Raw genomic sequence first — 26900 nt, 5'->3', positions numbered from 1 at the left:
CCTTTCAAGACTCAGAACCTGGGCTCTGGACAGCTCAATGAAAGCCAGTCTGTGTGGGAAGATATACTTATCTGGAGATCCCACATCATCCATGCAAGGCTTTGGCCCCTGGGTTTGGAACACAAAATCCGTTGCACTGGAGCATCTAAGTCCTTAACAGTAGTGTTTCCTTCACTGTCAGTGTGTGAAAATAAATATTTGAATTTTTTTTTAATGTGTATGCTAAGGATGATTTGATTCAGAAGACATGTCTCTATTTCTTAAACATAAGGTTTTCAGAGCCATCCCAAACAGACTGAGAAAGACTTCTCAGGCCAGGAATCTACATTTTTAATGAGTTTACCAGGTATTCCTAAGCACACTTAAGTCTGAGCCAATTTGATGGCAGGGAGATGTTGTCACAGGAGGGTGGGATCAGCAGCCCCAGCTGCCCATTCATGGAAGTTTTCTAATGAGAAGATTCCAGCCGCAGCAATTGGAATCCATCATGGAGAAAATGGAAAAGATTATTCTGTGCTGCTTTTTGGACAAAGATTCAATTTGGAGGGCAATCCAATTGAAATGAATGAGGTAGTAGACAGAATATGATCTTTGTGTCCTTTGTCACGTCTTCCTAGATCCTACCTAGCCCACATTCATCACCTTCCCATCTTTGTGACCTAAGCAGTTACTCAGTTACTCTTTTCCTTCATATTTCTCTCTGGAAAGGGGGCATAATAATAGTACCTACCTCACTGAGTTGTGAGGGTTATGTCAATATACACACAGCACTTAGAATAGTGTCTTCATATGGTAAGTACTCTGTGTGTGAGCTAGTACTACTACTACTAAATTGCCATTACTGCTGCTCTTGTTACCGCTACTACCACCACCCCTATGATTCAAGTGAATCTTTCAGCTGTTCTCTGCACACCTCGACTCAGCTTGGTCTGGGCCAGACCTAACTCTTAAATGAAAAATATTCTTAAATGAATAATATCTGTCCAACAATCTTTTTCAGTATTCAGTTTCTGGATGTCAGTGTGCCAGGCAGAGCTTTTGGAGCTACATCTACATTGTTTCCTAAGAGCAGCAAAATCGGGAGAAGAGCAGGGCCACCAAGGACATTCCTTTCAGACTGCGAACTGACAATCTAAGTCATCTCTTAATCTCCCCGAGTGCTACTAGTCTGGCCCTGTTGGGAGCTATCTCATGGCTCTGACTTGCTTCCTGAGGCTTGGCAAGCAGAGAACTGTCCTTGACAGTCACCTTGACCATGTGCATTTTGCAGTTTCTGTTTTCACTGAAGCGCAGGACAGGAATGGAACAAGGAGAAGCAGCACCTTCAGAGGGAGGACATGAGTGGCGCCAATCTCATCTAGGAAAGTGTCCTGGGATGGAATCCAGACTCCTCTAATTATCATCTCTTTAATCTTAAATGAGTTCCTTAACCTCTCTGAGACTCAGTTTCCTGATCCATAAAACCATTTCATTTAATATATACCTCATGGAATTACTGCAAAATTTTGATTAGTCAAATTAAGCTAGTTGAAAGCCCATTGCAAACTGCCTGGTCCTCAATAAACATTAGTTGAATTTGAATCTAAATGTAAATCTTTTGACAGCCAGCCTCCAGAAAACTCTTCATGTGACCTTTGGCAGCACCTCTAGGACAGGACTTTTGTATGTTGCTCACAAACATGCCCTTATCCACCCTGGTGGATTTGGATATGTGTTTGCATCTTCACCCTGTTTAATCCCTTCTCCAAAGAGACCTACCCACTCCCCACGCTTCCTCTTCTGCTATGGACCTTGCCTCTAGATGTACAGCTGCTTCTAGCACTGATGTGCACATCTGTATTTTCAGCCAAGACTTCTTCCTCATCCTGCCCCCACCTCTCACCACACTCTGTTCTTTCTTACTTGGCCTCTGTGGGATAACCTTGTTCTGTTGTAAACAAACTCCATTATTTAGGCACCATGGAAAATAAAAAAGTGAAATGCACTGTTGCTGCATACTGCCGGTGTCAAAGCCTTTTTTATTTTCTTCAGTCCTGGATTTCACAATTCCCAGTCTTGGCATGTAACTGCATCTCTTAGCCATACAATATCTGATCATTTCTGTGTAATTTCCCACACATTTTTGCTATTCCAAAAAAAATTTTTTCTCTTACATATAAGAGCAGTAACTTGAAATCATTATACAATGGTTCTAATGATGAATTTCTCTGTTAAAAAGCTGGTGGTAAAAAACAATTGAAGGTTTATAGTTAAATCTATGAAAACTAAGTGTACAGGTAAAAGATGAAATAGCAAGCAGTCTTGGCATTATTTGTGGGCTCCTTGGCTAGGATTTAGAATAAGAATGGACTTTTTCCTTAGATGAAAGCCCATTTATTTTCCCCTTTTAGCTATGGAAATGGTGGCTTCCTTTAGCTAGGTAAATAACTTTAGATAAGAATGAAAAGGGAGGTTTTTAAAGTGTGTAGTTTAATATCATCAGATGCCTTGTGAGTGTCGCTTAGAACAGAATTTAATGTTAAATAATGTACTAATCCACTTCTTGGAGACTGTTAAATAATTCTGATGTTCCACAAAACTGAAAGTATGATCTCTGATAGCCTGAGATAGTGCCTTCATGGAATTAACAACAATAAAGTTTGGTTTGGTATAAAGCTTTTGCATATTCTATTTCAACTTTCTCGAGAAGAAATTTGCTCAATTCTCTTTTCTCAAATGTGGAGAAATCTGTAATGTTACTTACCAGATACTCAAAGTGTGTGGTGCTTTGGGTCCTGAGTAGAAAAGTCGCACATGACATTCCTTACACTGTAAATGCTGTCATGCTAACATGATCTTTATCACTGTAATGCTAAAAATTATATCAAGCCTACACTTGGTGTCTGGTATAACTGGTCTCACTCTACTCCAAGATCACTGTTGATACTGCTGCTAGAGATGTCTTTTAAAATAAAAGATTATGCCACTGTGTCACTTAAATCCTTTATTAGCACCAACACTCTAGAGCACATCTTCATCAGCATGCCACCAACAACCCTTCCCAAGCACCTGCTGAGCTGTCTTCATCTTTCCATTTCTCTCTCATATATCCCATCCACCAACCCCAATGTGATGTCCCAGCCCAACCAAACTATTTGTGATTCCCTGAACATACCAAGTCCTTTGGTTTCCATGCTTTTTCATCAAGGTCCTGGACTATTCCCCCCTTGATCCCAGCACCACCTACCTCCTTCTCATCAGTACTTAACTGTCCTTCAAAGAATTGCTTCTACCTTTAAAAGAAGGCACCTCTTCTCTGAATCCTTTTTTGATTCTTCAGTCCTTGAGTAAATTATGTCCTTCTCTGTCCTTTGTGCTTCCTAGTGCTTCAGGGCTTTGGGTATACCTTTGTTAGAGCATGTTACACATTGTGCTTTAATTATTAGTCTGCCCCACTTCCAGATTTGTCTCATAAATCAGAGTAAAAGGCCATGTTTATTCATCATTGTCTCTCCAGAGGGAAACCAATCAGCATTGAGTAGTCATTCAAAAACTATTTGATGAATTTAATGGTCTATATTTTTATCATCAAGGCTAAGAGATCTGGAGCATTTTTACAAAACTGGAGCTGGAGAAACCTGGTATTTAAGACATCAGATGAATGAAAATGTTGCTCCAAGGACAACCTATTTCTTTATCTACTGAAGGAAGAAAATTAATTACTCATTTTCACTAGGAGAGCTTTATGAATAATGTTAACATTTAGTAAAACTTCAAGAACACTATATGTCAAAGATAACTCAGTAAAATTGTTCAGTAAAGACATCAAGACCAGAAACAGAATCTATTAGAAGCCTACCAGTGTATCGTGATACTGTATGGGACTGTCCTGGAAACTGAACAAGAACTAATGTGCTCAATTTGTGAAAGCTTAGACTTGACCTCCAACAAGAAATAATAAAAAAAGTCATATATTCTCTAAAGGTAGGTAGACTAGTTGTTCCATTAGTTATTATTGACTCAGTATGGAGCCAAGTGCTTTTATGTACCAGAGACACTGATACTACGTCTAGGAGCTCGGACTCTGGAATCAGTCTTCCTGGGATCAAAATCTAGCTTTGCTACCTTCTGTAGGTTGGAAATCTTAGATAAGGTAATCAACCAACCGTATCTCAATTTCTTCATCAGGAAAATTGAGCTAATAATAGTACCTACTTCATTGGGTTAATGTAAAGATGAAGTTGGAAAACCCACCTTAAGAACTTAGCCAGCAATCGATTTTCAGTAAATACCAGCTGTTGTTATAATTTGCATGGTTAGAGAAACAAGTTGATGAGTTTACTTAATATAAAGGAAGATGTAGAATGACTCAGTACTCCCAACTGTATCATAATGCAATAATAGAGCCAGCGCATCTGAAACATGAGTTCTCAGAATCTGGTTAAAATTGCAGTCCTTAAAGAAGGAATGGGAGGAAAGGAATAGATTTCTAGAATCCCAAAATGACCCAGCTAATTACGCACATATGCTAGAGGAGGAACCACAATAAGCATTCATACAGTGAAGCAGGATGGTGGCCCAACCCTGTGTTAGCGCCAGGGTTAGTTGTTCCTACTTGGGTGCTTGCCTTCTGCTGTACAGAAAAAGGAAAAAAAAGTGGGGGTTGCCAGGATGGGGGATGGAGGGTGGGCAAAATGGGTGTTTTTTAAAGGTTCAAAATAAAAAAGTCCTGGGGATATAAGATACAGCATGGTAACTATAATTAATAATACTGCTTTGTATATTTGCTGAGACTAGATTTTAAAATATTTTATCATAAGGAAAAAAAAAATTTGTGTCCTAATTGATGTTAACTAGACTTATTGTAGTGATCATTTCATAATATATACAAATATCAAATCATTCTATTGTATGCCTCATACTGATATGATGTTATATGTTGATCATATTTCAATTTTGAAAAATTAGGCAATAACCAGAAAGGAAGGTAGATTTCTAACAACATTAACAGTAACAACCACAAAGCATGTGTTTGTTGCAGATATCATTTAAGTGGGATTCTTCTCAAATATTAAGAAATTTCTTAGTCCTAGGTATATTTCCATTTCTAAGGTGGAAGGTCTTTTGCTTATTTTTTTCAAATAACAGGTACATTTAAGATCTGTCTCCTTGTCTCCCAGTGGAGTAAGGGTACATGAAGAAGATCTGATCAGTTACAGAAAAACTATATAGAAAAGTTTTTTTCTTTGCCTCTTAATTCTTTATGCATGGTAAATTCATGGCCCAAATCTTTGGGTATACCATTTCACCAGAGTTTTGTACCTGTACTTAGTGATTAGTAAATCACTAGTAATTTACTAATTTAAGAAAGTACCTTTCTTTCTATTTTGCATACATTTGATAATTTTTATATTTTTTAAAAAGTCAACATCAAATGTAAATAGTATCAAAACAGAATTGTTTTTTAAACAAAAATTTTTCTACTTCTGGACTTTGCTTAAAGGCAGATGGAATAGCTGGAATGTGATTTTCCTGATATGGAATCTCCCTTTCTGTTTTACTGCTTGAGTGATAGGCCTTCACATTTGCTTTTCCTTTGAAAACTAGTTCTTGTACTTAGGTCAGTTTTCCCTTATTTACTTGTTTCTTATCTCTCTCACCAATTTTATTATTATTGTTGCTACTATGAAAATGAAACCCTCAGGGTCTAACCACTCCCATCATGGTACTTTGGAGCCCTTCCACATAGGAGCTGGTCCTGGAAAAGACTCACTACTGCTGCAGACCAGTTCCAGAGGTTTTGAGACTAATGGTGTGAGACAGGCTACTTCTCACTGTTCTTCCAGAAGACCTGGAGGACAGTCTGATGCCCTCTCTCTCAAGAACAGGTGAAAGTTGAACACTTACCAAATCACTGATGGCAGATCCACAAAACAAACAGAGAATCCAGAAAGAGAAGAGTGAGCAAAGTCATGGGGGGTAAGTGAGTAGAGAGGGGCAGAAGGCATCAAGTACACAATAATTCATATGTACTGATGCTTTTGTACATCTTTCTCAGGAGAGTGTTTGAATTTATTGATTTCACTAGGTTGCTACCATAGTTAACTGGAAACCCTCCCTTTTACCTAAGGGTTTACCTAAGGGTTCCTTAATTCTTAGACACATTCAAGTTAAAATAAAACAAAATAACAACAAAACCCAAAAGCCCTAGCAAAAAATTTAAATTTCCTTGGACAACAGAGCAGAAAATTAGCTCTATTTACACATTTGTCTTTATAGTCTTAGAGGAAGAGTAGCAGTTGAATAAAAACTCTGGCGAATGGTATATCCAAAGCTCTGGGCCACAAATGTACCATGCACAGAGAATTAAGAGGCAAAGAAAAAAAAATTTTCTATGTAGTTTTTATATAAAGGATCAGATCTTCTTCATGTACCCTAACTCCACTGGGAGACAAGGAGACAGATCTTAAATGTACCAAATAATGGTGTCCCAATATGTTTCCATTTAAATAGTCTCTTTTTAATGACTCACTGTATTTCAGGTAATTTTTCAGACTTTCAGAATTTTCTTTCTTTCTCCTTGCTCATCCTTAAGATGTCATCTGTGTAGGGTGGAATAACAGCTCATAGTTTGATAGATTAAGTGGGGGACCTCTGATATCCAGACTGTCAAAGGTCTTCACTGAAGATTAGCCATCAAGTTGCTAATCTGATTTATGTTCTATAGTATAATCAGCTGAGATATGCCTGTTTTTTTTTCTTGTCTTACATCTAAATTCTGGATTCTGCAGCATCATCATTCCAACTTCAGGACTCAGCTGACCCACCATGCTCTCAGCACTTCTGTATCTAAAGGCACTAAGCCTTACAGTTCAGTCTAAACAGTAAAAGAGGCATCTGTTCTGCTTTTCTAAAAATACAGTAATTTATATATCATTTCGTTTTCCTCCTTCTTTCCTCTTCCTTTCCCTTTTCTTTAAATTAGCTAAATCAGAAAGTATCACATCATTGTAATGATTTCTGTTTGCTAAATGTATTTAATATATTTGGGTGCATTTCCTCTCCTGATACGTTCTAGAAAAAGACAGTATGCTGGAGTGGTGAAGAGCTCACTTCAGGTGCTGAGTTGCAGAGAGCTGGATTCAAATTCCTGTCCTAACACATTCCATTAGGTAAATTATTGGCCTCACCAGGCCTCTATCTCCTCATCCTAAAAATGAAGAGAACAATATTTGTATGATAAGATAGTTATGAAAATAACATCAGGGTATCTCAACCTTACCATGTCCAAAACTATACTGTTGATTTTCCACCCTGCAAGAACTATCCCTTCTCTAGTCTTTTCATCTCAATAAATGGCAATACTTTCCTCCAGATGTTCGGGTCAAAAACATCTGGATCATCCTTGGCTCCTCTTACTTATACCACATCCAAATCCTCAGAAAATCCTGTTACTCTGCTAATATGTGTAGAATCTGGCTACTCTTCACCACCTGCATCTCTAACACTTTGGTCCAAGGAAAAGCAACCCATCACTTCTTAGTTTAGTTAATAGTAGATGCTACATCACAATACCTCAGTGGTTTAATACCAAAGAAGTTTGTTTTATGCTCTTGATCAATAGGCTGCTATCATCTTTGCAGTGATTCTGGGATCCATCCTCTTTCATACTTGTGACTCTGCACCTTCAGCATTGGCATTGAAGCTGCAGAAGCAAGAGTATGGAGAGCTGCATATGGAGATGTTATGAGCCACACCTGCAAGTGATGTACATCACTTTTACTCGCATTGCATTAGTCAGAGGTTGGTTAAATGGTCATATCCAGCCACAAAGGAGACTGGGAAATACAGTCTTACTGTGTGTCTAGGAGGAAGAGGAATTGTTTTCATAAATAGCAAGGCAATCTCTGCCACTCTCAGCCTAGACATTAATCGCAAACATTTTCTAAATGGTTTCTCATTTATAACTTTGTGCTTTCACTTTTTTCTCTCAACATATCAACCTGAAATCCTTTTAAAACCTAATTCAGATCACATCCCTCTTTGCTCCAAGCCCTAGAGCTTCTAATGGCTTTCCATCTCTCTTATTTATTCCAAAGTCCTTATCATGACTTTAAGGCTTTGCAAGATCTACCTCCCAGCCCTGTCCTCGATTCTTTTCTTAGCTTTCTCCCCGTTACTCTGTCTACTACAGTCACACCAGCTGCCATACTGCCTCTCAAATATGGCAAGCATGTCCACATTCTTTCTTCCCTCTGCTTAGAATGCTCTTCCTCCTAGATAGCCTCAGGAATCACTTTTGTACTTCCTTCAATCTATGTTCAAACTCCAGCTTATCAAATAGCCTATGTTAAATAGCCTAATGACATGCCTACCCTCCTCTCCCATCATTCCCTTTTATGTTGCACTCAACATATTATATATTTGTTTCTATGCTTACTGTCTCTCTTCCAAGGTTAGAAAGTCTTCTCTCATTGGAAGAGGAATTTTGTTTTATCCTCAGCCCTTTGGTACTAAGTACACAGAGCAGGCTCTCAACCAATTTCTTTTTTTAATTATTGAAAAAGTGAATGAATGAGCAAGTGAATGAATTGTTTAGCCCACAGCCTGGCAAAAAGTAATCAATAAGTTACAGCATTTCTTTGATGCTAAGTTTTTCTCTAAATTGGAATGTTGATTTTTTTTTCTATTTTATTCATATTTAGGTTTTTATGACTTTCCAAAAAATATGATGTACAAATACAACATAAATATCTTCCACATGCTCTCATCATCCTAAATATGACTCTCTCTATTCTGTTGACTTTTCATCTTCACCCCTTTGCTTTAATGCACAAATATGTCCCATGCCTATAGAATGAAGTGGGAGTGAGATCATAGAGAGGAAGAAAGGAAAATAATTTATAATTCAACATGCTGCTTAAAGTGAAAAAGAAACTTAAAAAAAACCACATCTTGTGCAAAAAAGGAATAATGAGATATAAAACCATAACCAAATGTAACCATTTCTGCTTGGTTAAGTGAATTTCAAGTCAAAATAGTTTGGACGTATAGTCAGGGCTTCAATTTCTTAAACTAAAGCAGTCTCTATGGCTGGCAATTAGATGAGGCAAATACACATCTTGCTTCTTTTTTACCTTATATAGGGAAAACTCAAAGCATTTGCACAGTATCTCGGACTTCTATTTAGCACAGTATTCTATGTGATATAGTTTGTTTGGAGGGAAAAAAATCATACCCTGAGAGTAGTATAAACAGGAGTCAGAGGCAGATCTAGAGTAGAAATTCCGAATTGTAAAAGAGGTATTAAAGTGTGACTTTCAGTTAGTTCAGCGGTGAGCTCCAATGCTCTCTGACTCAGTCTTCAGAAATGACACCTTTTATTCCTCCAGTGATTGGTATATTAAAGGCTACTCAAAAAGATTCAGTGTCTGACTTTGTTAACTTCTAAGCCAGTTACTGGTACATAATGAAAAATTACTAGATAGCACTGAATTCTTGAAAGGGAAAAAACATTCTTAAGAAATTGTGATAATAAGACCTTTAATATTCATTTTATATTCTCTTTCTTCAGAAATACCAAAATCCATTCAAATCAGTGAGGTTTTTTATTTGCATATGTGTTGGTGTATGGGTAGAGTGAGGGACAGTTGAGAAAACTTTGCAAAGTCCACTGTTACATTAGTGAATAGATGTTGTAAACTAAGATATGAATAACATTGATTTTCAAAACACTTTAAACCTACTACTTCTGTAATAAAGTACTTTCAAAAGCAGAGGCCCTATGTTTGGAATCAACAGTAACCTTCTTACATCACCTGTGGATCAGATATTCAGTTGCTCCATCCACTGTCCTCAGGAGGTGCCAATAGGAACTATTTCTCCATACTCAGTGGTCCTCTACAGTTCCTCCATAGAAATGATTTTCAAGGCCAACCTAAGAGATGAATCTAGGTCACAGCCATGTTGAGCTTCTGAGCACCACCATCTTAAAAGGGAGTCAAAGGAGGGCAATAAGAGATATGCAAGAGGGAGAAATCATAATCACCCAAAAGGAATTCTGAGTATGAAATGAGTAAAAAGTTCATTCCAGAGAGTTATTGATAAGTTGGGAGCAAAGGTCTAAGGCTGGAGTCATGGAGACATGTTGGAAAACAAACCTTGGACTAAGGGCCGGCTCATTTGGAGCACCTGGAGTCAGAGAGGATGCAAGACAGACGACAGAGCTTCCCTTGCCTGGGGATGATATAGATAGTGAGGAGGAAGTGGGTATTAACATATGGTGAACATAAGAACTTGCTAAATGTTTGCCTCCATATGGAGCTATATGGCTATCTTGCATGAGAATCCATTGTGAAGCATGTTTCAAATACAGTTTCCCAGTACCTACCCAAGACCTCCTGAATCAGATTGCTGGAAGTGCAGCCTAGGAATTTAGACTTAATGTTCCCTAGGTATCTTGGGCACACTTACATTTGTATGCTAAGTTCTTTAACTGTATTGTTTTGCTTAATCCTCCAACAGCTCTATGAAGCATGTACCATTATTATCCATTCTTTAAACAGGAAGCTGATTCAGAGAAGCTGACAGACCCAGGGCACAAAGTTAATATGTGGCAAAGCCAGTATGCAAACTCAGACATTCTGATTCCAGATTCTGTAATTTTTAATCATTGTAAACCAAGGGACCTCAGACTTTTTCTGACTGCCAGATAATAATGTGGTGGGCCATCTGGTTTCTGTTGCAGCTACCCAAGTCTGCCATAGACAATATGTAACTAAATGGACATGACTAAGTGTGCCAATAAAACTTTACAAAAAACAGGTTACAGGTGCTCTTGACTCAGAATTGCTTTTCAAAGTGTAGTGTTCAGAACAGTAGCATCCTGGGAGCTTATTAGAAATGTGGAGTCTTGACTTGCTCCAGACTTGTTAAATCAGAATCTGCATTAATAAGATCCCCAGGTGATAGCTATGTACATTAAAATATGAGACCCCCTACTCTAAGGCATTTTCAAAGAAGTTCCCCAAAGCTCTTTATGCATTTACTGTCCCTCCTTTCAAGTGCATGAACTCAGCTTCTAGTAATGAATGTGCCAATTGCCTCTCAAAACAGCTTAAAGATAAACAATAAAAATCTTTAATCAAGAAAAAACTCTTTGAACTAAACTTTAATCACTCTTACTGCTCTTATTGTCTTTATTTGTTGCAACACACAATTAGTATTCATCTCCAAAACATGGGAAAGAGTGGGAATGGGATCACTATTTAACTTTTTCTTTGGTATAAACTTAGAGAAAAGTTGCAAGATAGCATTAAGTACTCCTCTATCTCCAGACCAATTTTTACGTTTTATGTTATTTGCTTATTATCTCTGTCAAGGAAGAAAGGAAGGAAGCAGGGATGGAGAGACGGAGGAAGGAAGGAAGGAAAGATTTTTCTTTCTCAAAAACATTTGAGAACAGATTGCAGAAATCATGTTCCTTTATCCCTAAATACTTTAATATGGATTCTTAAGAAAAAGGTCATTCTTTTACATAACTATAGTCCAATTATCAAAATCAGGAAATTTAATATGCTACTATTGTCTAATCCACAGTCTATATTCACATTGTGTCAGTTCTCCTATCCAGGGTCACACATTGTCTTTAGTTGTCATGTCTCTTTAATCTCCTTTAATCTGCGAGAATTCCTCAGTCTTTCTGTATGTTTCTCAGACTTGATGTTTTTGAAGAGTACACGCCGGGTTTTTGTAGAATGCCTTTCAATTTGGGTTTGTCTGATGTTTCCTCATAATTAAATTTAGGTTATACATTTTGGGCAGGAATGTCACTAAAGTGTCACTGTGCTCTTGGTGCATGATATCAGTAGGCACATGATGTCCGTTGGTCCCATTGTTGGTGATATTAGCTTTATTCACTCAATTAAGGTGGTGTCTGCCAGGTTTATCTACCATAAAACTACTGTTCTTCACTTTGTAATTAATAAGTAACTGTGGGGAGATACTTTGAATGTATATAATTGTCTTGTTCTTCATGCAGTTTTTCCCACCTTGTTTAGTGTTTATTGCTGATTTTCTAACTCCACCATTCCTTATATATGTAGTAGTTGGCATTCTGCTATAACAAAGAGCTGTCCCTTCTGTCCCATTTATTTATTCATCTATTAACTTACATCTTCATGAACTCATAGATTCTCTAAGATTTGTATCACTCAAGGTGATCTTAATGCACCCTGAAGCTTGAGAACCACCATTCTCATGAAGAAAGTAGTGACCAAAGATGTTAATTAACTTACCCAAGGCGAGAGAATTAGTGGACTAAAACCCTATCTCCAAACCTAGTGTTTTCTTCATATCAATAATCTCCAAGTCTGGAGACTCAACACCTGCTACATCATCTAAAGGGAAGTGTGTAAAATGCTGCTTCCAGATCTCATCTACAGAGATTCTAATTCTAATTCTGTGTAAGACTTTGCAATTTGTTCCAGAAAAAAGAAGTAAATTGCTTACAGAGCACTTGTTTTCTGCTCACCTCAGTTTTTTTTTAGGAGGGGAATATATATTATAATATATGTCTCTGATTCTAAGATAATATGTATTTTAAGAAGTACCATCGTTTTAACAATGGTTTTTAAGACAAAATAAAAATCAATTCCATATTGAATATACACATTAAATACATATATCATGTACATGTCAGATTTTAGAAAGATTAAAATGTGGAAAATATTTATCTTAAGCTTGTGAAAATAAGAATATAAGATCTTTGGTAACTGTGTGACTTTACATTGTGAAATAACTAGATAACTATTCTGCTTCACAGCAGTTGTATTAGTTGTAATTGGTTATTTATTAAATTATGTGGTAATAACTACCCTCAGTGATAGATAGCCAGTTATGTAAGGTCAGTCTAGGAGTATTTCACTGTATTCGTTACATTTGTCCACAGCATTAATCAGATTGGCATATTACCACAACAGTCATGTCTAAAGCATGGTGTCTCCAATACTAGTGACATCAGGGACCAGATAATTCTTTGTTGTAGGGGACTGTCCTGTACATTTTAAGATGTTAGGCAGCATCCTTGGCATCCATCTTCATCATGTCAGTATCACCACCTGCCCAGGTAGTAACAAACAAAAGTGGTTCCCGGCAGAATGACTCAGGAGGGCCAAATCACCCTTGACTGAGAATGAATTGTGTTGTGTTGGATAGTGGCCCCTCAAAAGATAATTTCATCAGGAACTGACCTGTAAATGTGACCTTATTTGGAAAAATGGTCTTTACAGATTTAGCTAAGGATATCAAAATGAGATAATCCTGGATTTATGTGGACCCTAAATCCAATGATTTGGTGTCCTTATCAGAGAGAAACAGAGGAGATTTGGGAGATACAAAGACTCAGATGCAGAAATACTAAAGATGGGTGGAAACTGGTGTATGCCGCCACAAGCCAAGGAAAACCTTCAGTCACCAGAAGCAGGAAGAGGCAAGGAAAGATTCTCCCTTCAAGACTTTGGAGAGAGTGCGGCTCTGCCAATGCCTGGATTGAGGCTTCTGGTCCCTAGAACTGTGAGAATTAATTTCTGGTGTTATGCCACCAAGTTTGTGGTTACTTGTTATAGCAAATTAATGCATTGCCCACTCTTTCTTTTTCTCCATGTGTATTATTTTCTCTTATCTCTGCTTCTCTCCATAATGGCACACTCTCCAGTTTTTGGCACACCTCAGTTTTTAAGTTCTGGGAAGAGAACACATTGACCCCATGTTGCTCAGATGCTCACTCGTAGAACAATCAGCCATGACGGGGACAGGGCATGGTCCTATAAAAAACTGTATTCCTTAAGGTAACCATGTGGATGGGACTAGAAGGCCAATAGTTTCTAAGAGGAAATTTTGGGTATCCAAACCCACAAATATCTGCCATGGCACATAAACCAACATGAATAGCTTAAAGTATAACTTTCCTATCAATACAGTTTTTTGAAAAGCATGATGCCAAACAACTTAATACTTCCTCCCACTGTGAGCTTAATCATTTGACCAGTGTTTTGAATAGGCACAGTGGTATCAAAAAAAAAAAAAGAATTGTTGGAAAACATAAATAGAACAACTACTGAATGACTTTTAAGTGTCATAGAAGCCCAGTAACTGAAAGAATAATTGAGTCTTCGACAAAGTCCTGCATGTGGAAATACCACAACAGAACTTCTCAGTGGTAAGCCTTGGCTTTGAGATCCAAATAAACCCTATAATGAATCATTCAGATGTCCTCAGCAGAGAACTAATTCCATCTTGATTATAATGATTAAGTACATTGTCATCCTATTTTAAATGAGATATAAAGTATGGTGAAATTTTACATCCCCTCTATTTAGTCCTCTCTTCTGTATTAATCCATTACATCCAGTCTTTAAAGGCCCTGAATTTCCTGCCTCATCAGTATTAATACATCAGATCCTTTTGCAGCCTGTGCTGATAATACAGGCCTTTTGGATTATAGAAATTATTGGATACATTTCCTAGGATTAGTCCATGTAGGGATTTAAAATACACTATCTTAAAATGGAGGTGACAGCCTCAACACATGGAATGTAGCACCTTGTTTGGACAGTAGACTATAGTGTTCTCTCATAAAGAGTACTAGCCTGGTAGTGGAGTGTGACTGAAGAATATTTTTTCTCAAAGCATGGAAGTGAGCAAGTACTCTGTGATTAAGGAACCAAAAAGTGATATTTTAAAAATACATTGTTAAGGTCTTTTACATGGTTGACTCCTCTGTTGCATAAAGAGCCCTTTGCTTTCAGTTAACTACAGTGATGAATTGAAAGACATACTCCTCAATTAGAGATTGGTGAGCACTGTGATGTGCCAGGGACCCATTCTTCCAGCTGCTGGGAGTGCTGGCTGCTGAATTCCTGTCCAAGTTTGCCCTTGGCTGAAGGGATCTGCCTTAGGACACATCCTCTCTTGCAGTGGCCTGAAACCTGGGGTTCATTGTGGAAGCCCAGCTACCTTGCCTCTATGGGGAATGACTCTGAAGGGCTCTCCCAGCTCTAGGCTCTCTGTGGGAGGCAGACTGAAGCTGAAGAGGCACCTGCATCACAGACTCTTCTGCTGCCCAACCCTGTTGCTCCCTCAGCCACACAGGTGTTGTTCCCACAAGTTCTTCCCAGTTAACCACTGGTATGTACTGGATCTTTGAGGACCCCAGCCTAAGACAAAGGGTCATACTGGAAATACTGGCCCCTGAAGCAGTGGATCTAAAACAATAGAGAAAAGAGTTCTGGCAAGAATTTGTGTTCAAAAGGTGTTCTCCACTAACCTTTTAGGAACTTCCTAACAACCAAGTGAGTGAATACTTGAATTCCTGTGCAATCTCAGGTTATCCAAAAGGGAAATAAACCAAAAAGGAAGGAGGAAAGGGAGAGAAGAAGGAAAGGAGGGAAGAGTGAGGGGAGCAAAGAAGAAAAAGTGCACCTAATAAGCTGAGTCTGCTTTGTAGTTTTATACTTTTGAGAGTTCTTTGTAAGTAATTGCAATAGTTATTTTTAAAGCATAGTTACTATTCATTGGATACCTATTATACTCTTGCTATTTTACACGTGCTATTTCTAAATCTAAAAACAATACTAAAAGGGAGATAGTATTATCGGAGTTTAAGTGATTTACCCAAGAACACAGAGCTAGTAAAAGATAAAAAAGGAATTTAAAACAACCTTTGGCTGAAGTTCTTTTGTCTTTTCTCTAATTAATAGCTGCCTGTCTTCACAGTGAGGAGCACAGATCCACACCAGGAGCAAAGTTTGGCATACTTTTTAAATAGCTGCTCTATTACTTGGGACTCTTTTCCCAGCATAGGACAGAGACTCAATTCAAGCTAGATTAAATAGAAGATAACTTATTATGAATGAGGATACTTGGATGTTTCATGGAACCTAAGTAAAGAATATTAGTTGATCTCAGAAAAAATTTCAACCAAGGACAACAAAACTATTCGGATTCAGTTTCCCTTTGCCACATGTGGAAAACATTATGGCTAACATCTTTGGAACTTTACAGCTCTGAATAGGAATATCAGGTCATTTTCTTTGTCCCCCCCAAAAAATATCCCACTTCATTAGCAAACCCTAAACCAATCCCCTTGACCTGGGATCAGAGTTTCTATGGAATATGTTTGTCTTTACTATAGAGGCAGCAAGAACAGAGGAAGAGGGGATAGGTATGTTAATAAATATGACCATATAGATTCATCATATATACTCACAACTTATGTGCTTGATAAATGTGTACACTGAGCAGTTTTTTAATTTTTTTCAGATACCTCTCAATTGTATAGTATCTTTAGATACCACACAATTTGGCAGTTCAGTGAAATTTTGCTGGCAGGTTTAGTTTAGAAAGCAGCTCTAAAATTTTGCTGTTACCTTTACAGAATTCCCCCCACCCCCCCTGGGTACAGTCCAAAGGAAAAGGGATTGAAAAGATAGAGCAGGAAGTCTGGTCCATTTTGGAAGCTAAAACTTTCCTCTTAAAGCCAGATGTTAATTTTTTCCTAATCACATGGCTGAAGGAGATTGAATAAAAAGAGGAAGTGGTGAAAAAGCTTAAGATACATTTTTCTGGTGGTATTGTATATGAAATCTAAGATAAATCTAAGAGAAATTAAGCAGAATTTGTGCTTCCTGTGGAAGTGAGTTAATAATCAGATATATACGTTATTAACAGAGGCTTCGAAACATTTCCTCTCCAGACTGGTCAAAAGGGCTCCCCAGTGGAGTCAGGATTGCTCTCCAGGCCCTACTTGCAGACCTAGATGCAGACCCACCTTCAAAGTACACAAAAGGACAAAAGGGTCTTTCATTGCACCCTCCCTACAAGGACTTAAGGTTGAAAATGGCTATTTGTTCCCTCTGCGACATACATGTCTGATAATATGCATGGGCATGCATAATTGACGGCCTGCATTATGTATGAATGAGACCCCACTCTTGTTTGGCAACAGCTGGAGGGATTTTTCTCCTCCAGATGCCCAGCTGCAGTGTGGTCCCTCCCCCTCTTCAGTGCGTGCCTGTGCCACACACATACCCCACACACAGGCACTGGGGACAATTGCCCTAATTTACCAGAACCTAAGGGCCACTATAGCCAGTGCAATGTGTTTTTGTTTGAGTTGCTTTCCTTTTATTAAAATGTGTTTTTCTTCCATATTTCACTGCTGCCATTTTACTAATGGAACAAACACTCTGTCCAAACAAGCACCCTAGTAATCACCTCAATTCATTCTCACAACCAAAGGCTTCTAAAAGCACTATTTTTTAAAGCTGCTGGTTGGATGATCTCCCCGGGGGAAGGCTTGCCACTTTTAAAGATGTTTTGAGCCAAGAAAAACTAGGATAAAGGCACCATTGGGTAGTTTTTCTTGTTGCAGTTTCTTTGTTTCACGATCCATGATCATCAAGTTCCTGATCTCTTTTACTGAAAAGCAGACATTGCAAGGGGAAAAAAAAGAGAGTTATAAATATGACACCACTTATGCAGGCCTAAATTGAAGCACCATCTAAATGTCATTGTTTTTAGGATGAAACTTCAAAACCTAGATAATTACCTGGCCATTTGCAAAATATTTTAATAAAACAAATATTTAAATATTTGGGGTTTAGAGAATCTGAGTAATTGCTTGAATTTTGCAATTCCTTCTGGATGTTTGCCATCCTGAAAAATAGCTTATATGTCAAAGAAAGAAGCATTATATGTTAGTAAATGTTATGGGGAGTGATGTAAGTTTGTTTCACTCTCTTTAATAGAAGGGAATGTGTTTGGGGGTGCATAAACAACCTAATCTGTGGGCTGAAAATATCCTGCCAAACTGATCCCTGGCTACCTCCACACCTGCCTCCCCAGCCAAGAAAACCTCCTAGAACAAGCTTCTCTTAAAATGTTTCCCAGAGATGAGCCTTTATATAGTGGCCTCCTGAAGATTCAGAGGAAAACATAATAATCTTTGATAAACTCAGCTGCCTAGTTGAAAAAGCTGTATGAGGAGTCTAATGACTGTTTTCTTGCTGAAATGTCCTCTGTAGCAGAGGTCAATCATCCATCTGCTTTCTCTATCAGACAGCTCGAAAGAATAAGTACGTACAGGTAATCTGCTTCTATATCTCACCAAATTTCTGAGGTCAAAGCTTTAATGCAGTGAGGTCTTTCAGTACCATTAACCGTGAAAATATCCAATATCAAAATAATTCTGAATTTCAAAACCAATTTGGGTTTAAACTGAGTATTCAGGGTATTCACCCTTGATATTGATGCATCCAGCCATCATCAGTTCACCTTAAATTGGTCAAATTGATGAGGTCAGTGACATTAAATAAAAGACCGCAATGTACTGTTACCATTGTTTGTATGGCTGCTTTTTGCTTTTCTCATTCCCTCAGAACAGAACTTTGAGACAGTAGATTGGTATATATTAGAAAATTTAGAAGCTTCTGGCTCTTACTGCTCACCATCGTCCTTCCTTTCAATGGTGTGGGGTGGTTGAGATGGTGAGGATATTGGAGAGGTAAATGAGGAGAGAAGGATATCTAGTAATAGCTGGATCATGAAATGCTCTCATCAACATGACATTGAGCCAAACCATCCTTGGAGTTAGAGATGTGAGTTGTAATTTCTAACTTTGCTAACTCTTATCAGTTTTTCTCTCTAAAGCTCATTCCTAAAACAGAGATAATAATATCCTCCTTTTTGAGTATTAAATATGATGTTGGAAGGGGTACTGCCTAGCATGGTGCTTGGCCCATAATAAGTGCTCTATAAATCTGCTACTGTTTTCTATCATTCAATTTTCAGCTGACACTGTCCTTAGCCCAGGCCTATTTGTCTAGGGCTCTACACCTACCTCCAGGGTCTACACCATGTTCTTTCACTTCTAGCTCCTAAGGAGACATGTCTCTAGAGGGGTCAATTCCACAGAACCATGCTGCCATTTTAAGAATCAACTCAGGAGACACAGTCAGTTGCTCCCAATAGCCACATCCCTCCTCTTTCTTGCCAGTACAACTGCCATTCTGTTCAGATATCAGATAATCATGTGTTCAAGAAAGAAAGAGTCTTTTCCAGAGTCCCAGCAGATTGGCTCAGCTGGACTGTGGATAACTCATTCCCCTTTGCTGGTGAATGGTTGAAGAATGGGAATGGGAACCAGTTCTAATCAATGAGGGAAAAAGGGAAATCTGGTAATTGGTATCCGGAAAGTGTTTTTCTTCCTGAATAGAGAGAGAGAGATGTAGGAAACAGGGTTGCCACTGTTCTTCTGCTCTGTCCCTGGAATTTGCCATGTGAGGATTTGGTCTGAGCACCATATGTATTGTAACCCACTATGAGGTAATGCCCAGAGAGGGAGAAGAAAAAGCAGGCCCACAGTTCTTGACATTATTGAGCTATTAAATTAGGCAACCCTACAATCACCAAACTCAATAATTCTTATTTTGTGAGATTATAAATCTCATTTCATTAGGTTTTCTCTTTCTTGCCACTGAGAGCATCAAAACTGACATACATCCCATGTCCTGTGCTCTTTCTGTGATGTTTACTGACCTATAGGGTTTCCCTAGATTGGATGGTGGTCTAGTATTCCAGTCTATATCTAACCCAGTTATATTTATTATATCAAGATGCCTGTGAGACTGCCTTTTATAACCTTACCAACTTGAATCATCCAGCCACTCAAAAAATTCCTTGTTAAGTTTATGATTAGCTTCCTTTCATTCTTCAAACTCTTGGTACACTTATTTAAAAATCCATTGTACAGGATATGTAGAAAATTTCTTAAAATTCTATCTTCAGTAGTCTGCTTTATTTGACCAGGTGCATAGGTAAAACATCAAGACTAAAGGAGACTTTCTATTTGAGAAAAATGTGTAGCATAAAGCAGTAAAATTTATCTCTTAGTTAAAGAAGTTAGGGGAGGGAATCATTAAAAATATTGCATCCAATTTAGTAATGAATACTCTTGGGTTTATATGGATTCAGATATATGATATCTGTGATGAATTAAATATGGTGGCAAATTATTTGCCACTGATTTATTTTGATCAAGAGAATGTGGGTGGAAATAAAACTCTAACTTCTAAGAGTTGGCCGTAAGAGATGTGTAGCTTCAATCTCCATATTTGGAATGCTCCCATTTAGCCACTCAGCTATTATACTGTAAAAAGCCCAGTTCATTTGAGGAACCATGTGGAAGAGAACCTAGGTGCTCCTAAAGACAGCCCTAGATGAGCTTCTGGTAGTAGTTGGTACAAACTGCTAATCCTGAGAATAAGCTGTCTTGGATATTCTTGTTCAGTCAAGCCTCTGGATGACTGCAGCCCTAGCTGACACCACAGTGGACTAGAAGGACCACCCAGCTGAGACCAGTCACTGCACAGAATATAATATATGGTAGCTGTTGTATTAAATTGATACATTTCATAGTGGTTTTGTTATATAGCAGTAGATTGCTAGTACTAAACCCAAGCATACAGAATGAGTTTCCAGTGATGTACTGGTCATCTACCTCTCAGGAGAGTGGGGGAAAAGGGGACAAACTGACTGTAGTACTTGCCCATTTCCATCTTATAAATACCCCCACTTTGGTTGATTTCAGGCTACCAACATTATGTCAATGGGCTCACATAATTCCTGAAAATGTAACAGTCAGCTGTCATGAGCCAGTACAAATCAGCAAGTATAGATTTTGGCCCATCATTGAAATTATCCTTAAATAAATAATATCTGTTTTACCTTATATGTTAATGCCCCAGACCTTTTCTGCCATATAATTCAAATAATATAATGTATCTCATTAATGTAATGCTTTATGTTTATAAATCACCTTTTCATATGTTACCTGTTTTAATTATCACAAGAACAAAAAATAGTTACTGTATCACTATAGTAGAAAGAAGAACATTAAAACGTAAAAAATAATCTGCCAAACTTGAAACCAGATTTTTTTCTCTCTAGTGTCAGAATTCCTTGGTGTAGCACAAATTTTACATGATGGATCCCTCTGCTTTTTTACGCCATTATAACCCTTTCCCTCCTCGTTTTCTAATGTTGAGTGCATAATGCCTTCGAATACAAAGGGATAAAAGGCTACAGTTCATTGTATATTTTGTATAAAGGTCTTTCTGAATAACTATCCAAGGGACCAGTTAAATTCATTTACTTATCTACTTGGGGCCAGCTTCTTATCCATTCTCAAGCTAAAAACACATTGTATTCTGCGCTTTGAAGAAATCTAGTAATAAAGAGAGTTGTCTGTGGGAGGTCTGCTCCTTGTTTCCAAATAATCATTAAGTGGGCATATGGTAAACTGAATTCATACCAACATCTCTGAGCCTATTCAATTTTTTTAAAAAGTGAACTAACGGGTAACATCAATTTGTAAGCATTTTCAGAACTCTTCAATTGGTATTAGGTTTTAATTATCCCAGTTCTCACCATATGAATTAAGAACAGAGTATAAGAGAAAATGGATCTTTGCAAAAGGATAGCCAAATCAAACATGTTGAATATTGGTTTTGGGATCATATGTGGTGCTCCTAAATCAAATGCTTTTGATGGTGATCTATCATTAAAAATTACAGCTTTAGCATTGCTTTACCAGCATTTGCAAATCACAATATGACTTATGAAAAACAATTTACTTCAGTGGCTGGGCTCTACAACTCCCTGTAATTTGATGATAAATTTAGGATGTACTTTGTGTGGCAAGCGGTATGTGCTGAGACAAGAGGGTTAGTAAGGAAGGAGGCAGGGACTGTAATGTATCTTTCCTGAGTAACCAACAAAGGTGAGCATTACCTATTCACATGTACTTCTTCAGCATTTCAAAGCCTGTGTATCAAGGGCAAATTTTCACCATCTTGGTAACATTATTCTCAGTAAATACTATTACCTCTGTGCCCCAGAGGAAAAGATCAAATTACCCGAACAAATTTAGACAGTTGAGAGATTTTAGTAATTTTCCCATTCTATATTCTCTCTCTCATAGATAGTATAAATTGCTCTTAAGGAAAGTTATAATGTGATGAAATTAAGTTATTCATCAATATAAGTGATTATTCAGACCTTTTGGAAATGTACTATTCTATTGTACACAATAGTAGAATCTTCTCCTTTGTGTTTTTGGAGAAGGAGAAAGGGCTTCTAAAAAAGCCATGGATTCCAGCTTTTAATGGGCTTTGAAAAATACCAGACTGAGGGTAGTAAGTTAACGCCTTTAGGAAAATTCAATAATATTCTTATTTTCCTATTATCATAGAGGCATCTGCTGCTTGGGGAGAAATAATGAGATGAAAGTTTCTTTCCTACACAGCACTCCATTTTAAGATCTCTTGGAAAACTGTTTCTGCAGCAAAGAACAAGTGTAATGCTACAGGTCAAGGACAGATTGTGTCCTGTGTAACCAGACATCCTGACTCCTGCCTGCCTAATCCTTAAGTGGAAAGTTGACACTTGGCTCTCTGATACAAGTTCTGACCTGACAAAGCAATATTATCTTCTCAAATAAGGTCAGAATGGCTAGAAAATCTGTTACTTACTATTGAGCTGATTTTCAGAGCCAAAGGGCCTCTTTGTATCAGCACATTCCCTCAACCTTCCCTTCATTCTGGAAAGTAAAAAATAAATAAATATGCTTTGAGAATCTCTGAAATTTTTCCAAATTAAGAACATCCTTCTGATTCTGTTTTCTAATTCATAGGGAACAGTATAAATTATAAATGCATGTATTTTGCAATATAATCTCAACCTAACCAGAATTTACTGTTTTCCATTATAATTTCCAATACATCTATTTTCTGGGTATCAAGTTCTAGAAAACAGAATAAATTAATGGCAGATACCAGTCCAGATTCTGTGTTCCTTCAGGATCTGTTTCCATAAACTCTTCTTGGTAAAATAAATTAAATACACATCTACATCATTGCAGTGAAGAGGTCCTATCAGTAAAAATTCCTGCTAAGGGCATTTCTTTAATATGCTTGGAATTGTAAGAGGGAGATTATTTTCTCTTCAAACTCCCACCTCACTTACCTTGGAGCTGATGAATTCTGCACATCTCTGATATTTACAGGAGGTTGCAGAACAAAATCATGCACCCTAGTGCTATATTTACTGCAAGGACAACCCGGACACAGCTGCAGCTTGAAACTGGAAATGTGTGGAAATAGTCTAACCATGAAATACTTAAGGCTATTATTTCAGTGGAGCATCCTTGTGTACCTGGGAAATGAAGCCAATCAATTTTGCTTTTTTATCATTGACGTTGTTGGTTTAATGTAATTTAGTCCATGAGGATGAAAACTGGTACATGACTTTTTCATTTCCTCATGTAAAAATCAGTACCAAGAAAAAATTGGGTCTAGTGATAGGGATTGTATGTGGTTAACTGATTTGCAAAGAATTGTAAGAAGGAAAAGCTCCCAGTTGGAAAGCAAAAATGGAAGGTTGGGGCTTTCCTCTCCTTTAAGGATTGCCCTGCAAATGTCATTTAACATTGAATGGCTTAAGAAGTAATATCACACTGTATTTCTCAATGGGCTTCCCCAGACTTTTTTGTGTCTCAGTTCCTAAATAATATGCTAAGGGCACTGTGGAGAGAGTGGTTAGCAAAACAGATGATATCCTCATGGTGTCCATAACCTTGTAAGGAAAAAAGACATTAGGAAAAGTAGGACATAGATAATAACAGAGTTACAAGCTTTGATAGAGCTAGAAGGACAAAGTACTCCAAGAGAGCACATTGCATGCCCCACATTTATGTGTTTATCTATCGGTGTATAAGAATCTTGACCCAAACAATGTGTTATTTTGAAATACATATTTTTCAGACTTCTATTTTGTCTCCTCTTACTCCCAGTGCCTTTCACAGGACATGGCACAGTGCAAAACACTTAATCTTGATTACTTATTTTTGAGTAAAATTACAGTTACCAGAATTACTCATGTAATCCCTACAAAAACCACATGAGCTAAATTTGGCAGGTATTAGTGTTCTGATCTTTCTGATAGGAAAACAGGATAAATTGAATAGTTTGCTCAAACTCTTTCAGCTAATAAGGCAGGTCTAAAACAGGTCTTTGAACTCTAAAACTAGTATTCTTTCAGCAAAAACACTGCCTTCAAAAAATAGATAATGTAAAGGATGGAAATAATACTAATGAAACTAACAGACTCTATTTACTTGTTTGCCTGTCAATAAAGGGGGAAAAAAACATGGAGGAAACTTCAGAGTTGTGCATAAATTAAAACGTGTCCAATTCATCCTCAAATGAGAATGCTATGGATAAAAGCCAAAAACTTTCCTTACATTTTTATATCTCCAGCATTGTCTTGCCTATGGATTTCAACCCCAGGCAAGTTCACTATGGATTCACTGAGATTGAGGAATGACAATGGAACATTCTTGTAGTGAAAGGGTTTATTGCCTGGCAATGGGTTGAGCAATAGAATTACATCTGCATCCAACAGTCCCAGTGGGCAGGACTGTAATCCTCCGAGTCTCTGCCCCCACAGCCATCTTAGTCTCTGTCCTTGGTGTTGTCACCACTCTAGTCTCTGCTCTCCTGCAGCCCTGCAGCCGTGCCTCCATGTAGCCCACAGCATTGGGCAGAGGTCTTTATTAGTCAATAACAATGTATTGCCCACATGTGGGTAGTGAGCAAGGCGATCAGGGCCAGGTGAGAATCCTGGCCACAGGGACCTTCACTTTCTCCACAAGCACCCTGTATTTAACCAGATGTAGTTTTTTTTTTTTTTTTTGCAAGATTTGCCTTGTAATGGGGAATCTTTCTTCCATCAGGGAGATAAAATACAATGTTACAAGTTTGGTTATTTATTCTTAATTTTAGCATACTTTTTTCCTAAATTACCATATTTAACACATTAAAAAAGACAATGTATTTGGCAATATATTTGATATCAGACAGTCTGGAAACATCCATGGGAAATGTTTTGCCAGGTTGAGCTTGCTGCACTACAAAATACATAGAACAGGTAGTTTAAATAGCAGATTTATTTTTTACAGTTTTGGAGACTGGGAACTCTAAAGTCAAGGTGCTGGTTGGTGAACGTTCCCTTCTTGATTTGCAAACAGCCACTTTCTTGCTGTGTCCTTACATGGCAGGAAGAGATGTTCCTTTTTTCTTCCTCTTCTTATAAGGCTACTAGTCTCATCATGAGAGCCCTACAGTCATGACCTCATCTAACTGAGTTACCTCCCGAAGGCCATATCTTCAAATACCATCACTCTGAGTATAAGGCTTCAACATATGAATTTTGGGGGACTCAACATTCCTTCATAACAGGAGTTATAACTAAAAGAAATAAAACTGAATCCATCTCTGTCTCTCTCACACACACACACACACACCCTTGAGAGACTTTAACCGACACTTTGAACCTTTGACAAGGGGACCATGGGTGAGGTTATGTCCAGTCTTGAGGTACTAAATCTGAATGATGGAAATGAGAGTAGCAATCCACAACAGAAGAACAAATGAAGCTAAACAGGGATGGTTCATGCATTTGACATCATTGGTAAAGAAATCAGAACTATTTAGATGTAATTAAGTCAGCAGGAAGGTCAAACACTGAAATAACCAGTCCAGAAGAGCCTTTTTTGAATTTAACTTGAGCATCTTAGAGCTGTATTTAATGCTGAAGCAATCTCATCTTAAAAGGGTACAATTTTCATAGAACCCACTTATTTGAAATTTAAAACAATTCTATTGGCATTGGTTCCAGATTTATTACCAAAGTAGCAGAAAATGAGCTCATTTTTAATTTTGCTGTATTCTACACAATCAGCAAAAACAAAACAAAGAAAGGATGTATTGTAATGCTGTAATATTTTAGTACTCTTGAAAGAAGGGTTGATGACCAACATAATCATAATTAAAAACTTGTCTTGGTTGATTGTGGTATTATGGATAAAAACCTGCACATGGTATGTATTCATTTTGGTTTGTGTCCTGCCTACTTTCAAATAGAATTTATAGTAATGAAGAGATCAGTCTTTCTATTTGTTGGCAGCACTGGATTGCAAGGTCCAGAAAACCCCAACTACAGTGCCTTAAGCTCATAAGGGAATTTATTGGCACATGTATTTGAAGTCCTGAGGTAGAACCCAAATTTAACACAACTAGATCCAAGGATTCAGTGAGATCAACAGGCCTCTCTGTCTCCCTGTCTTCATATCTCAGGTGTTCTTTCCTTTGGGTTGGATCCATTCTCAAGCACTCTCTCCTATGGAACAAGATGGCAGCCAGAAGCTTTAGTTTTTCATCCCAACTTCTTGGCCATTCTAGTAGAAAATTAACACCTCCCTCCTAGTCATGCTAGTAAAAGCATTTGAATATGCTTTAATAAGACTGACTTGTGACAGGTCATGAACTCATTCTTGATCCACTTTACCATGGCCAAAGCAATAGAACATACTGATCAGCTTGGTCTGGATCATGTTTCCATCCTTGGCTCTAAAACACTAGGATTAATCCCCTCTAACCTGTATGGACTGAGAATGGGGAAAAGGAAGTAACCAAGAAGTACTAAGGTTCTATTCTCACAAAAGTGGAAAATATCCTTCTGCTAGTTGAACACTACAGATGTCTGTCACAACACAGTGCAATAAAATGGAATCATTGGCAAATATTGAAAAGCAAATGTCATGTATAAAGGTGGTGGTGGTCTTGTGAGGTGTTGGGGAATGGAAGGAGGGACTATGTATCATGGAAACCTGGACTGAAGAGCTAGAATGATCAAGTATAAAACTTTGCTCTGAGTTTCCTGCAAGCCAAGGCAGGGAGAGACACTCAATGGATCATGTAACTCTCTGAACCTAACCAAAGGAGGTTCCCAGCCTGTGTGATAAA

General features: G+C 37.8%; 1 long non-coding RNA gene across 1 annotated transcript in view; it reads left to right on the top strand.

Moving 5' to 3' along the window:
• LOC140843817 (uncharacterized) overlaps window positions 1–13935 on the top strand; it is a 57924-nt gene extending 43989 nt beyond the window's left edge. The window contains exon 3 of the long non-coding RNA XR_012121774.1: window positions 13347–13935. This is a non-coding gene — a long non-coding RNA (uncharacterized lncRNA). The remainder of the gene's footprint in view (window positions 1–13346) is intronic.
• Window positions 13936–26900: the final 12965 nt, after the last annotated feature.

The sequence above is a fragment of the Manis javanica genome, chromosome 10, assembly GCF_040802235.1.
Source record: "Manis javanica isolate MJ-LG chromosome 10, MJ_LKY, whole genome shotgun sequence".
In the NCBI taxonomy this organism is placed as follows: Eukaryota; Metazoa; Chordata; class Mammalia; order Pholidota; family Manidae; genus Manis; species Manis javanica.
The sequence above is the reverse complement of the archived record's forward strand: the minus strand, read 5'-3'. Positions and strand labels throughout refer to the sequence as shown.